This window comes from Ammospiza caudacuta, chromosome 20 (genome assembly GCF_027887145.1).
Source record: "Ammospiza caudacuta isolate bAmmCau1 chromosome 20, bAmmCau1.pri, whole genome shotgun sequence".
NCBI lineage: Eukaryota > Metazoa > Chordata > Aves > Passeriformes > Passerellidae > Ammospiza > Ammospiza caudacuta.
The window spans coordinates 1,814,959-1,830,667 of NC_080612.1; the positions used below are offsets into that span (position 1 = coordinate 1,814,959).

The following is a 15,709-nucleotide window of genomic DNA, read 5'->3' on the forward strand; positions in this document are numbered from 1 at the left end:
AGTGCGATTGTACCAAGCCAAGCACCACAAACTCTATAAATCCAGGTTTTTAGGGAAGCAATCAGATCTGTTATGGCTTGGAGCAGTCAGGGAAGCTCCCAAAAAGCCCCTGCTCCCTTGGAGCACCAACAGGTGGCTGCCTTGACCGACACCGACATGGCATCCAAGTGCCCTGATCCCGCTGGATTCACCCAGAACTTTGTGCTTTCGCTTTGTGCCCTGCTTGCCTGCCTGGGAGGTGGGCTTAGGATGTGATCATGGCTTTGGGTTCATATGTGCTTGCCACAGCAAAACACCCAGCAGGAAATGCAGAGTGTGTCTCAGGATAGCTCCAACAGCTTGGAGGGACCCCACTGGAGCCTTCCCCGGGCTGCTCCCGGAGCTGGGGGAGCTGAGAAGGACCTTGGAGCTGCGTCTGACCCTGGCTGTGACACTCACAGGGCAGTGACAGCCCTGTGTGCTGAGCTCAGAGCAGCCTCTCTGTGACCAGGACTGCTGGGCCTCATGCCAGCATTAGGGTGAGGGGGCCTAGCACAGGGTGCCCAGAGCAGCTGTGGCTGCCCCTGGATCCCAGAAGAGTCCAAGGCCAGGCTGGATGGGGCTTGGAACAACCTGAGATAGTGAAAGGTGTCCCTGCCCATGGCAGGGGGTGGAACAAGATGAGCTTTAAGGTCTGTTCCAACCCAGGCCATTCCATGATTAATGATGAACACCAGGAATATGAGCAACGGGCCAAGCTGCTGCACCTCCAAATGTGCATGGGGAACATATGGAAAATGCTGGCAGCTGCTCTGGAGCAAGACCCAGATGATAAATCTGGAGAAGACCTGCTGGTACCTGCACCTGAGACCCTTCCCACAAGGGCAGCTATCCATGGAGCTGAGGCAGAGTAGTGGGCCCTCATTATTCTGTGCTGGGTCCCTCACAGACACAATCAGGCTGGAGGCTGGGCCCAGGAGCCTTCTCAGCACCCTGCAACGCCCAGGGCCAGCTTGGGGACACAGGCACTATCTGCCACAGCCACACACTCCACTCATCTCTGTTCCACCTCTTTCCTCTCCTCCCCTCAGCTCCTTCTGTTTGTTACTGTACATTCAACCCCACCAGCAGCACAGCAGCAAGACATGACTCTTACTTTCTACATCCTTCAACAGCATTTCTTGGCATTCCCACTGCCCTGTCCCTGGTATTATGAGTGAGGGATCCTGGCTGAACACTGCGCTCGCAGGACAAGAGCAGACTCGAAAAACAGCCTAAGGATGATGTGGAAAACCAAATATTATGAGATTTCTCAGCGCAGAGGACTCATGCCCCATGTGTGGCTGCAGCTGCAGAGTCAGGATCCCCTGCTCCCTCCTGGGTCTGTGGCTGCAGGTGGGCTCCCAGGCATGGCATCCCCCTCTCTGCCAGGCCGGGCACTTCTGCAGCACCGACTGTCACAGCCACGGGGCAACAGCTCCTTACAAACCCTTATCTGATCTAGGAGACAACAAATCCCATTGCTGGACAGAGGGGGTATGTTCATACCCAAAATCAGAGAGGTTTCATACATGCTGCCTAAATCCCACCACACTCCTGTTCCAGCACTGCCCAGGGGCTCCCAGGCAGCAGAGGGACCTCTGGGATTATGATGCTGCTCCAGCTAGGGCTCCCTGGTGGAAGATACATTGCTGTTCTGGCAGATCCTTCTCCCAGGACAATCCCTGCCTGCCTCTGTGCTCCCGGGATCCTAGTGATGGGCTGGGATCAGCTGGCAGGGTTTGGACACACTTTTAGATAATTCAGCCCGGCAGCTCTGTCCTCACCCTGGCCCTGGTAAGACACGGCCAACCTGTGACCCCTGGCTTTGTCACTCCATCTGTCTCTGTCACCACATCCCACCTGTCACGTCTTCTGAGAAGACACAGAGCTCCTCCTCATCCCCATCTTCTTGATATCACCTTTTTGGTTTATTCTTTCTTTACCTTATGGCTTCTCTTTATTTTTTACCTTTTCTGTCCAGAGTACTATTCCTAAGATACTGAAGTTCACACCAGCATGCATCACAGGTTGCACTGAGCAGCAGAAACATGGGGAAAGGTCTTGGGGAATCAGGCATGGAGAGGTGCACAATTCCCACTTGGGAACTTCATGTACAAAACAGGAGGAAAAGAGGTGACCCTGAGAGGTCATCTAGCCCACTTTGCTGCCTGAAGGCAGGATCAGCCAGACCTAAAGCATTCCTCTGAGACACTTGCTCAACCTGTTTTCAAGACCTCCAAAAAGGAAGACTCCTCACTCACTGCAGAACTGCCTTCTCCTCCACATCACAAAGTGTACTGCAGTACCTCACTGGTTTTGCTCCAGCCTGAGCCTATTAGTTCTCACTGAATCAACCATGCCCATAGAAAAGAAATTATTTGTGCTATTTTTTTTTTCCTCCCCAGGGAGACTTTAAACATTTCTGTTCACCAAGGAGTCCTGAGGGACAAGGGCTGAAAAAGGGCTTGGAGAAAATCCTCATTTTCCCTGTAAGGGGAACTCAGAGCACTTCCCACGCTTTCTTCATGGGGGAGGAATCAAAATTTGATCTGATCTGCAGTGGCAGGAGAAATGGTATAACCAACAGATAGGATTGACATGGAAAAGACAGGAAGAGAACAGGACAGGAGAGTGTTCACCAAAGGGCTTGAGAAAAATCCTGGACTGAATTCTTCACTACATTGACTACAATCCCTGAAGAACTGCAGGCAGCAAATACCAAAATGCATTTGAAGGAGTCAAGAGCAATGCAGGGAATGGCAGATTGATAATGCTGACTTCCCTGCCAAAAGAAAAGCCAGGTTACAAAAACAGGTTAATGAAGAGAAGGGAAGAACTAACAGAGCTTTGGAAAAGGAAAGGGATGGTTCACAGAGCCACAGGGCTCCTCAAAGCAGTCAGTGAGTGTGGGACTAAAGGTAGTTCCATGAATGCCAGACTCTAGTGTCTCTTCTGTTCTTCTGCAAGGTCAAGGGTATGAAAGACGATGGAATATTGTGCAGTACTGCCCAGGGAAAGGACTTTGGACATGGGCCTGAAGCAACAGAACAAGGGGGAATGGCTCCCAGTGCCAGAGGGCAGGGCTGGATGGGATATTGGGAATGAGGAATTGTTCCCTGTGAGGGTGGGCAGGCCCTGGCACTGGGTGCCCAGAGCAGCTGTGGCTGCCCCTGGATCCCTGGCAGTGCCCAAGGCCAGGCTGGACAGGGCTGGGAGCAGCCTGAGATGTCCCTGCCCATGGCAGGGAGTGGGACGAGATGGGCTTTAAGATCCTTTCCAATCCAAACCATTCCATGGTTCTATGATCTTCAGGACTAAAAAGAGAAGAAAGCAGGGCAGCCCTTACAATGAACTCACCAGCACAGTCCCAAGGCAAACAGTGTTGTTCAAATATTCACAAACCACATGGAAAATGAGAGGGATGGTGAAATGACCGAACTCTTCAGTAACACATAAAAATCCAAGCTGGTAAATATTAAAACTGTCTAGCAAAGGATCTCATGCTAATGAGTGATGGAGTGATACAGGATATTAAGAAATGCAAATATGAAAAAATATATCCAGGTATTTTACACAGAGATGAGCTCTAGGTGAGCAGTTAATGAACAGGAAAGAGCTTGAAGTCACAGTGGAGTTTTATGGAAACTGTTGTTGAATCACCCAAAGCAGTCAAAAAGCAAACAGGCATTACTGTAAAAAACAAATGAAAAATGAAAATCCACTAGATAAAGCTGCAGTGTGTCAACATTTTGACTGTTACAAGGAGTTCTGCTCACTCCATCTCAAACAGAGATTTCTGTACAAGTGATTAAGTGAACAAGAATTCTTCAGCTCACTACAGGTGGGATATGTTAAAGATACAGAAACTCATTAAAAATATGAAGAATTCCTGGATCAAAACATCAGGAAGAGCTGTTAAATGCAAAGGTGGGGACACCAGCCTGGTTGTGGGCACAGCCTGCTGCAGTCAGGGGGCTGCAGAGGATTATTCATTGGGATTTGCCTGCGCTCTGCCCATTTTGGGGCACTTATAAGGTTCTGCACTCACCAGGCAGCACCATGGGCTGCACACTCACCTCCCCACTAGAAGACTTTTGCGATGAATATTTCATCGAGGCACCAAACTCCAGAATACTGCTGGGATTTGTGGTCATTGGTGCCAGAGAGCCAGGGCAGCATCTGTGCCCAGAACACCAGCAGAGCCAGCTGCTGCCTTATCTGTGGGACAGTACTGTGACTTCTGGCTGTGTCCCAGCACCAGCTCTCCTTCCCCTCCTCTTGCCAGTGTTCCAGCAGGCAGAATCCCATGCAAGACCTTGAGGGAATGCTCACACATGCAGGGCCAGGAGAAGGTGCAAGGACTTTGTTCAGGACAGCAGGGCCTCCCCTACCACAGCTCATGCCAGGACCACTCCATCTCATGCCAGGACCATTCTCCACATGCCATTGGCACCACAGCCTCGAGTGGATGAAATGTCTTGTGGAAAGTCTCCTCCAAAGATGAGCTACAGCCAAAGCAGCAGTGAGGGGATGAAGGAGCCTAGGGCACCACAACAGCACCTCTGGTGACACAGAGCATCTTGGACATCCCAGTGCCATGTCCATGCATCCACAGCAGACACCCACTTCTGGCCTCACCCAGCTCTCATGTCACTGTCACCCAGCATGAGCTTCTGAGGCAGGATCTGGATATTACTGGATTTGTGGATGTGTATGGCTCAAGACACCTCTTCCCTGCTGGAATTATGGCAGTGAGCCTCTGAGGTAATTAAGGTTTGTATTCTTTTGTAGGCTTCAAAAGGCAAGTGGAAGTGCTCTCCTACCACCCTCTCCATCTTTGCTGCCAACACTAGCCTGGATGTAAGAATTACTGGGCAAGATCCCCTGCTGGATCTATGAGGAAATGGAAACAGGGCACCTGAGACAGGATTCCTGTGGGAAGGAGCACAGCAGATGTCTCAGCTCTAAAAGCCAGATCTGCACCTGCACAGTGCATCTCCCAGAGGTGTCAGAGCATAGGCAGTGTCCCAGCTGCTGGCACGAGGGACATCTCCAGGGACTGTGCACAGCTGGGATGGAACAGACCATGTGCACTTCTCAGTCACTGCAGAATGCTCCTGACAGCAACACTGCCCTGTTGGGACAGCCCAGACACCAGATCTGCCTCTCCCAGCCTGCCCCAAAGCTCAACCTGGTAAGAGTGGACCCAGGTGGGGATCGGACTCTTCTCCCAAACAAGTGACAGGACAAGAGGAAACACCTACAGGTTGTGTCCAGGGGAGTTCAGGTTGGACATTAGTAAGAATTTCTTCATGTCAGGTATTGGAAGGGGCTGCCCAGGGAAGCGGTGGAGTTCCTATCCCTGGAGGTGTCCAAGGAACGGCACTCAGGACTCTGGGATGGGTGACAAGGTGGGGATTGGTCACAGGTTGGACTTGATGCTCTTCGAGGTCTTTTTCAACCTCAGTGATTCTGTGACTCCGTGAAAAATACTGTGTGCATGTCTTTATTGCTGTGAGAAATGTGTGAATGTCTTTATTGCTGTGAGAAATGTGTGAATGTCTTTATTGCTGTAAGAAAGGCTCTTCCCAGTTTACCTGAACTCTCCAGCTTTACCAGCTGAACAGAAGCCACTCTTACCCCAAGATCATTCCACTCTACTCACAGAGACAGCAGCAGGAATGACAGGACATTACCACAGGCACAGGAGATGCTGCCAGGAGGCTGAAACACACTGACAGCAGAGCTGGAAAGTGCTGTGGGACACTGCTAGGACATGGGAGGATGAGGAGGGACAGGGCAGGGAGATGAAGTGGATTTTAGCCAGGAAGAAGATGGAAATGGCTGGCTGGAAAAGAACAACAGAGGGTTTCAAGAGGCCCAAGGGAAAAGTGCCATTTCCATGACTCCTGGGCATGAAGCTCAGCCATCAGGATATGGGGCTGTTTTAATTTACCTGCATAAAGTTTCAAGAGCTGTTATAATAGCAAACACACCTTACCCACATGTGAGTCACAGACAAACACATTCACTGATAACAGATACATTATTCTTAGAGAGACTCAGGTCCTACCTCAATGTGTGAACAGCTCAGACAACCATCCAAGTCCCCTGAAGGAATGGCCAGAGGTGGGAGAGGAGACAAAGGACCTACAAGGTGCCTGTGCAATACTCCTGTGCTCGTGCCCTTACTCATGCTCATGAACTTCACTACCTTTGGCCCGAGTCAAGGGTCAGCAAGGCCTGAGGGTTTGATACAACAAATCAGGCCCTAATCAAGAAATTACTGGTTTTCCCTCTCCTTTTCATTCCCAAGCTGGTGAGCAATGAAGAGCAGTGCGGAACCCAAGAGGGATGTTTATTTGATAATCACACATGCAGGATGAGACAGTTTAGGTGGTCTGGATCTTTTCTGTCGCTCTCTACAACTCCCTGAAAGGACTTCAAAGCTAAGTCAGGGTCAGGCCCTGCTCCTGGGGAACAAGGGACAGGACAAGACAAAATGACCTTAAACTGTGCCAGGGGAAGGTCAGGTTGGACATCAGGAGGACTTTCTTCCCAGAAAGGGTGGTCAGGCCTCAGAAGGGGCTGCCCAGGGAGATGATGGAGCCCTCACCCCTGGAGGTGCTCAAGGAAGGCCTGGACGTGGCACTGAGTGCTCTGGGCTGGTGACGAGGTGGGGATCAGGCACAGGCTAGGTCTGATGGTGCTGGAGGGCTTTTCCAACCTAAATGATTCCCATGGGGCTGGAGGAAACTCTCAAACGCCCCTCACTGACTGCTCTGCTGAATTTTGTTCTCCTGTGGACAGAGAAATCCCACATGAGGGAAGCAAGTAACACTTCCGTTGGCCCAGGCACCATGAGGATTATATGGACTGGCAAGGAAACCTCTGGCAAAGTTTCATAACAATGTCTGGTTAAACTGTCTCTGCTCCACACATCCATGCTGGAGTATCAAAGGCAAAGGGAGTCTGGTCAGCCCTGACTCACAGCACTAAATGGAAGTAAAGGCAAGCTGGCCCAAGTCACGGGAGAACAGCTCATGCTTCTCTGCCTCAAGCACTCTGCAGGCAGTCTGGATCCCAAATCCCATGGAGAGCATCCAACCCACAGTGACCTGCTCACCTCAAGTACCTTGGAGGGCCCAGCCTGGCCCCACTCTGGAGCCATCTCCATCCTTGAAGGCCCTCTTTGACATGCCCCTCTGTACTGTGCTGGCAGCGGCAGGGAGGTTAAAGCCGTCCCACAGAACTCACACAAGTCTTGTCCCTCTGCAGCCCTTGAAGCACTGGCAAAGCCCAAGCTGTGCTGGCAGCTCTCTCACCTCTCCAAGCACAGAGGTCCCTTGGGAACAGCTCGGAGGTGGCACAAACACATGAGGACTCCCACAACTGAAACACCTGAGACAGCTCTAATCCTGCAAGCAGCCCTGCAGTGATTGGCCACATAGAGAGATTCACCTGAGCCCAGATCACTTTACTGCAGCCACTGGGTACTTTTCCTCAACCACCAGCTTTTTACAATGGGTTTCAAAGTTAAAACCTTGGCAACTGATGCTATTCTTGATCCTCTAGAAAGGAGAAGGTGGATCTAGAAGAGCAAAGATTGACAAGAAATTTGGGGCAAATTAAGCAATAACTTCTTCTGAAGCATCACACATCTCCAGGAGGGCTGAACTGCTCCTGGAAAGAGACCAAAGAGCTCTCCACAGGTTGATGTGGACTGGGAAATTCTCTAAAACTCTTCTGAAGATGAAGCATCATTGCCTGGAAATGTCAGGACCCTGACATGGCCTGGAACCAGCACTGCGGCCATGTTGGGAGAAATCAGGAATGGTCCAGGGAAGCTTTGACAGTTCACAAGTGAAACGTTTGTTAGGATTGCATATGGAGCTGTTCTCACCAGAGAAAAGCCGCAGACAGGAGATGGGCTTGGAATGGAGGAATCTTTGGGGTGGAGGAGTCACCCCAGGGAAAAGCTGCCGGCAGGACATGGGCTTGGAATGGAGGAATCGCCCCAGGGAAAAGCCGCAGCCAGGAGATGGGCTTGGGGTGGAGGAGCCAGCCCTGCTGAACCTTCTCGGCCGGCGCCGGGGGGAACATTGCCTGATCCCTTCCCCCTCCATCTCGCTGGGCTCCAGCGCTGAGCCAGGTGCAGAACAAAAGGAAAGCAATGATTCAGTTATTGCTGCAGCGCCGAGGGTTTGAAGGTCAGGCGTGCAGCAGCCGCGGTACGGCCAGGCCGCGCTGCAGCCCTGCAGCCAGAGCTGCTCCGCAGGGGCCGGCGCTGTGGGCTCCGGCTCCTGCGCGGGCACATGAAAGGCTTCTCTCTAATGTAATAACTGACGGCCTCTTCAGTGCCGTTTGAACTGTTTACAGACCGAGTTAACGATTACAGGCAATGTGTACCTTGGCTGCTGCCCAAAATTCTTACCCACCCGTCAGATATTATCAAAGAGCCCTTCACTGCTGGTCTGGAGTCCTTCCAAAGCGCAGCGCCGAAATGACGGCGTAGAGGAGGGGCCTTGGGTGCTCCGTCATGAAACCAAAGCTAGAAAGTCACAGATCTGCTCGGGAGAGGTGTCCTGGGGTCTGGACAAGTCACGCAGAGACACAGGAAGGCCCGAGGGCTCCTGGAGCCCCCCGTGCCCAGGGCTGCAGGTGGGTGGGCCGCTCCCTGCCCGACTCCAGCCATGGCTTTGCTGCTCTCCTTCCAGCCCTTCACAGAGGACACCACACAATCCTCGAGCTCCGGCTGTCCAGGTTTCCCTCACAGAGGACACCACACAATCCACGAGCTCTGGCTGTCCAGGTTTCCCTCCCTGCATGAGGTCACTGCCATCCATACCTGGTTCTTTACACATAGCCTGGGTAGTTGGGTTAATGCAGGTGGTTACACAGCTTAAAGTGCCTCCTGCCAAAAACATTTTTAATGCCCTCATGCCTAAGAGTGAGCACAAGAGCAAACCAGGTGGTGGGAGATTAGATAAAATCACTTCCATTGTTATTTGTAGATGGAGAAATGCAGGCGTAGGTATAAGGTCTGGCAAGATTTGGGCCTGAAAACAAACCCCAGCTCTCTGGCGCAAATTGCACCAGATCTAGAAATCCCACTGAAATGAAGGGATGAAATAAAGAACTGGCAAGCTGCTCTAATTACAGCTGAGTAACACAGAGCCACATTCAAGCAGCACCAAGGCTGCAGAGCAAACTCTGCTTCTGAGCAGGAAATTCCGCAGCTGCAGAGGAGGGTCTGTCCTACCCATGGTCCTGCACCCACATACACCTGGGGAGGCTCAGTGGGTGTAGAAGTGAATCTCTGCACCATGCTCTACCCTGGAAGGTCCTGCCAGAGGTAACTTCCTAAATACAACTAGAAAAAAAATTAAGATTTCCATTTCAGATAGAAACGTGTGTCATGGCCCATCAGTCTCCCTCACCACCAAATTTCAGCCTGTGAAATGCTATTTAATGCTGATCATGTGCAGACTGTGCCACTGTTGCTTTGAGGTACCATCAAACCATTGTTTAAAAAAGTGCTGCTTTAGTCCATCCCAGAGTTCCAAACTCCCAGCTACACCAGCAGCAGGAACTGATGCATCTTGTGCCTACCAAGAGCCTGCACACTACTGGTCTGCCATCATCCCAAAGCTCGTGGTACAAAATGCCAGGTGATAAAATTACAAAACTTCAATTAAAATTTTGCTTCTGTGTTCCTAAAACAAGCTATTTTGTCCTGCACAAAAAAATGCAAACTCATCTCTTTCACAGGCTGACAAGAGATGGAGTTATCAAGGGATGCTTTCCAGAGAAGGGCTGATGCCTTCACTCCATACCAGTTCTGTCTTGAAATATGTTTTATATCAGCAGGTCCTGGGCACAAGAACAAAGATTGAACAGCTAAAGGAATAAGTTATCTGCTTTTCAATCTCACTCTGCACTGGCTTCCCGCTGTTTTATTGCTCAGATGTAGTTTTCTGTAGCATGGATGAGCAAGTGGCTGGTGGAGGACACGAGCGTCTCTTGTTGGACATTGCTGTATTCCCAGAAGACAGAAATGTAGATGCAAATACATTTGCTGTGATTTGATTCAATGAAACTTGCTGGTACAGTGCAGTACACGACAGAAATTGGTTCCTCCTACGCTTGCCTGCTAAGACATGAGTTCAGGCCCTCTGGGATCTGCAATTCCCTGGCTGCTATAGATGACATCACTGACATCTAAGGAGCTGCAGGAATGCCAAGAATGCAGCTCCGGGCTCCTGGGGATGCTGAACTCATCTGCTGCTGCAGGAGGCACCAAAGGTGGTGTGCCTGGGCTGCACTCCTGCCTCACTTCCAACCTACACTCACTGCTCTTCCTGAGGCCACACAACAAACTGGGCTGCATCACTTTAAACAGCAGAAGTGAAATTGCTTGAAAATTTCTTTCGTTGATGTCTTCAGATGCTGGGCAGAAACAAGAATTTCAGTATAGGCCCAAGGGATCAGACCCAGAATTGACAGAAGTCTGTGACCTGGGCAGGAGCTGATGCCCAAGAAGTTCCACCTGAATATGATACAGAACTTCTTCCCTGGGCAGTGCCTGAGTCCTGAATAGGCTGCAAGGGATGGGGTGGAGATATTTCAGACCCACCTGGACACAATCCTGTGCCCTGTGCTCTGGGATGATCCTGCTGAGCAGGGGTTGGGACCAGTTGACCCATGGTGGCCCCTTCCAGCCTCACCATTCTGGGATTCTGGGAATCTGTGACCCATCACAGGCCAACAGAGACCTCTCAAAGAGCGGTTTTCCACTTGGTGTTCCACTTGGGATACCTTCCCAGCATTACCAGACTTACTGATCTGGAAGTGTACCCAGAGCCAGCTGGTGAACAGCCTGAAGGATTTCAAAAACACACCTTATTTCCTTTTAGCCCGTTTATACTTGTTCCACAACATTCCCTGCAATTGATCTCAATAAAGGATTTCAGAGAAGTCAATAAAATACTCTTTCTTGGACTGAAGAGAGTGAAGGAGACTTCCAAGAGGGAACTCTGTTACCATCCTTGCTGCATCCTGGGGGACTCCAGCCAATGAAGATCACAGAATCCCAGAATGGTTTGGGTTGGAAGGGACCTTGGAGACCATCTCATTTCACCCCTTGCCAAGGGCAGGGACACCTTCCACTAGACCAGGTGTCACAGACATTCAAAGAGCTGAGCTGGCATACTGGAAGGAGCTTGAAGCAGGTAAGCATGAAACTCCTCCTTTAGTTTCAGCCTGTTGGGAGCCTCTGGAAACTCCAGCATTCATCACCAAAGGCCAAATCTCCATGTGGAGGTTCTTAGGGGCAGGGATGACGGAAGTCTTGCCCCAGGACTCAAGAGACTGAGACCAAAAATGTGGAGAAATTTCCATTTTCAGGCATCTCTGCTGCTGTGTCCAGAGCAGCACAGAGCAGTGAACACAGGAGGAAGGACAAACAGGGCAAGAAGTGAAATAATTTCCCTGCTCAACAGAGTGAGATCCAGTGGATGCCCTACCCACTGTCTTCATTCAAGGATCCCAATAATTTCATCAAATATTCCTTTGAAATCACTGAGCTATACCAGCTGTTTTACTGCAAGGAATGGGAAGGGAGCCACTCACAGCCCATTTGTTTGGGGTAGTGAAAGGAGGTGAGCTGTGACACAGCCTCCACTGGAGCATCCAGTCCTTGCCATCCTGGAGAGCAGGATGAGTGCTGGCATAATGAGGACATCTGGAGCCACAGTACATCAGACTAAAAAATTTTAGAAAGGAGAAAGTCCTCCTGGTTACTGGAGGGAGGTCTCCTGCTCGCATCCCTGGTTCCTGCAGAGGAGACATGATGGATGGAGTCTCCATTGGCTCCTGCCAATTCTGCTTTTTTCTGCTTTTTTCTCACCAATGACACTGGCCCCTGCCATACAAAGACCACTGGGAGAGTCAAGCATTGCCTGAAGCTTCTGCTTTGGCTGCTCAGCACTGAAACTCTACTTTGTTGTGTAAAATGAGCCATGAACACCTTGAGTTCACTCATGCAGACTCTGGTTCCTTGGCTCCACTGCCTTTTCTCCTGGTTTTGCAGGGTGGAGGTGGTTGTTGCAATCACAGATTCTCCCTCTCTATCTGCTGCTTTTCATCTTGTGGTGCTCCCGCTCCCAAGGCAGGATGGCAGAGGCAGGTTTACTGCACAGCCATGCTGGAAGCACAGGGAAGATCTTTTTTGGTGTTGTACCTCACCCCTCTATGCCATAAAACCTCCACGCTCTTGCCCTGATGGCCTGGGAAAATGGCAGGTGCCCATCTCCCAGGGAAGGAGAGAGTTTATTGTGCTGGATCCCATGTCCAGAGCCACACCAGGTCCACACAACGTGGATTTGCAGCTCTTTGCAGAGAGCACACTCTCTGTCCAGCTGTGCCGTGCTGGCACCACGGGGAACTTGCTGGTGACTGCTCACGACTCTGCAAACCCTGCAAGGGACAATCATGCGTTACAGCCCAGCTGATTTCTGCCCTGGCCCAATGCAGTTGCTTTTCCCACCAATATTCCCTAAAGTCACGCTGAACAATGTGCATTTACACTGCCCAGTACACGGAGCCCTTGGTTCCCTCACGCAACTGGCATCTCTGTCACAGGGGAAGGACAAAAAGCCATTGTGCCCAAAACCTTAAGAGTCCCAATGGTTTCTGTGGTATTCGGAATCAGTGCAGCACTTGAGAACACAGGGATAAATCATTAACAAGTCATTATTGTTCACAGGTATTTTTGGCAGGAAACCACCGAGGTCAACTTGGACAAACTGCTGTGTGGTAGTGGGGGTGGCACTTTTCCTGCAGGAGCATTCAAATCCTTCTCTAATACCAAAAAATAGGCTGAAAGTGACCTTCCTTGCTGGATCTAATCCAGCTAAGGAGCGGCACAGCCCCTCCTCCCCACTCCTCTGAGCCTGAGCTCTCTCCCAGCTCTGTGATCAATCCCCACCGCTCTGACAGTGCTGCAGCGTGGGCAGCCCGACAGCCCAAACACCACTGCTGTGCACAAACCCCAGCATCTCCCTGCTCCCACCAATCTCTTCTGCTACTGGGAGTGGGGAATTCCCAAACACTGCTGCTTCTCCCAGAGATCTGTCTAGGGATGGCTGTTTCTCATGCTTTGGAAACGTGCAGAGATGCTGCTTCTGTACAACTGTATCAAATTCCCTCATCCCCAGCCAAACTGATCGGCTTGGTGGGCAATGGGGCAGATGAACCCATGTTCCATCTGCTCCCTGGGCTATCAGCACTGGCAGCAAATGCTGAGAGCATCTCCATGGTTAATAACCTGGAGGCTGATCCATCCTCACACCTCCCAGTGCCATCAGGCACTCCAGCTTCCATGGAAAACTATTCATTCTTGTTGTCATCCAGCTTCCTGCTCAGTGGCCAGCTGACCACCGACCCCACTGCTGTTTAGTTGCTATAAATCAAGTGCCACAGGACACTTCCAGAGTGCCATGATGTGGCAATTCCTCTGAATACGGGGATTCGGTCAGTTTAGAATTAACTAACCAAACAATCTGGACACGAACAGCTTAAAGGCTGCGGTGTGTTGGTCAGTGTGAGCTCCTGCCTGGGAGATACAACACAAACATGGGGCTCCTTTCAAAGCCCTAAAAAATCTTCCAGAAGGTGCCACAGATTCAGCTCAGCTGCTCAGGCAGTTTTGTGCCCAGCCAGTTTGGGATGGTTCAGTGATGATGTTTTTTCTTTTTTAACTAAGAAAAAGTACTTTCAACTTCGACATTTAAAAATTGCCTTTTGTAAGCACAAAAAAATTTCTTTCCAAACTCACTGGCTTCTGGACACATTCATGGAAGCCAAGAAAACTAGTTAGGTAATGGAGTCCAGCTCCTGAGGCAGCCCATGTTTCCATCTTTCTCTAAAAAATATTGACTCCACAATTGCAGACCCAGGCAAGGACAGTTGTACTGCAAAGGGACACAACAGCTGCTTTCCAAAAGCCTGAGGTCAGATAATTCAATTCCAAAAGCCTGAGGTCAGATAATTCAAAACAGTTCTTCTGCCTAGCCTGACCTGAGAAGGTTCACAACAGGACTGACATCAAGTAAGGTTTAACAGGACTGGCTTTTCCCTGGAATGATAACAAACCATGCTCAAAGAAAATCCTTCTGAGTTTGACATGGTCACACTGGCTGAGGCACAGCCTGAGCCACAACCAACATTTCAAGGACCTTCATGCCACGGAGCACCCAACAGACCTTAAATCCAGCCAGAAAAGTTGCAGAAGCCTTCTCAGCTTACCATGGCACACACAAGGGATCCCCCAATGCTTTCTTTTCAGGGATCATTCCTTTCCTGTGCTTTGCATTTTGTCCAATTGCTCCCACTCTCAGAGATGCACCCAAGAGTTTCAGTGGCTCTGGAGTGTCCCCAGAATGCCACTACCCCATCCCAGCTGGGCTGTGGCACTGTCTGCTGTCCTCTTCCACAATCTCCAGGCTCCATTTCCCTGGTCCTTCAAAACCCCTTTCATAGCCCAGAACTGGGGATGAACATCAAGTTGATTACAAAACAATTTCTTTTGTTGATAGAAAATTCTTTGTGGGGCGTGAACAGCAAGAGAAAGAAAGAACTCCTCTGAACTGCGAGCTGGCTGGAAAGCCCCGGAGGGCAAGAATCTGATCCCTCCTTTGAGGAGCACGGGCCTGTCTGTACAGGCTGGGGAGCAGGAGAGCTCTGTGTGTGCAGCTCCAACAACGCTCACCAGCCCCTGCCTTGCCTTGCACGGGAAATGGCTCTGCTCCTCCAATTAGCACCCTTGGACAGACCTTGTCCTCCTCACCCCACTAATCCCCTCCTCCAGAGACAAACCTCTTCCCCATCACCCACCTGCCCCATGTGCTCTTCAGCAGCCCCATCATCCACCCAAACCCAAATCCTTCCCTCCTGCTGCTCAGAACCACCCTGGGCATCCTTCAAAGCTGCTCAGGAGGAAGAAATCCTCCATGCAACAATGCCAGATCTTGGCAGGAACGTCCACCCACCTATTATTTTATATTTATCAATATCCCAACAAATCCTCTGCCCTGGATGCAGCCATTCTGCAGATGCTGTAGCAACAATTTAAAAAAGACATCCTGAGGAGGGACACAACATGTTCCTTAGGAGCAAGGAATCTGCTTATCAACACTGAGTTTGAGAAGCCATGTGCACAGATTTTCCAGACCTAGGAAGAAACATCCTTCCTTGGGCACCTAGTCCTCCTCTGGATCAGCCCCATCTGTTTCCCAAGAAGACCAAGGTCCTTCAAAGTCCTTTAGATTCAGTAAAATAACAAATACATAAAAAAAAGAAAAATAAAGCAAACAACCCCCCCCCAAACAATGCAGAATGGTTTGAAATCCTCCTGACAGTCTCTGCATCCTAGTACAGGTAATACCACAGGCCCACCACCATCTCCAGACTCAGCTGTGCCATCCTGAGCAGTCCAACCGGGGCGGATCCATTCCAGTCCCATTTGTGTCCCGCACCCAGGAAAGCCTGTGGGTGTGCTGGTTACCCCTATTTCCTTTTTCCCTCTGCTCCCACTGCACAACTTCTCATGCAGTACTTCCACCACTGATATTTATATAAAATATACAAAGGGCTGCTCCCAGTGCTTAATGCCATCATCTGAGCAGGG

At 50.5% G+C, this 15,709-nt stretch overlaps 1 protein-coding gene across 1 annotated transcript in view; it reads right to left on the reverse strand.

Moving 5' to 3' along the window:
* RNF43 (ring finger protein 43) overlaps window positions 1–15,709 on the reverse strand; it is a 55,548-nt gene that overhangs the window by 17,045 nt on the left and 22,794 nt on the right. The window lies entirely within an intron of this gene.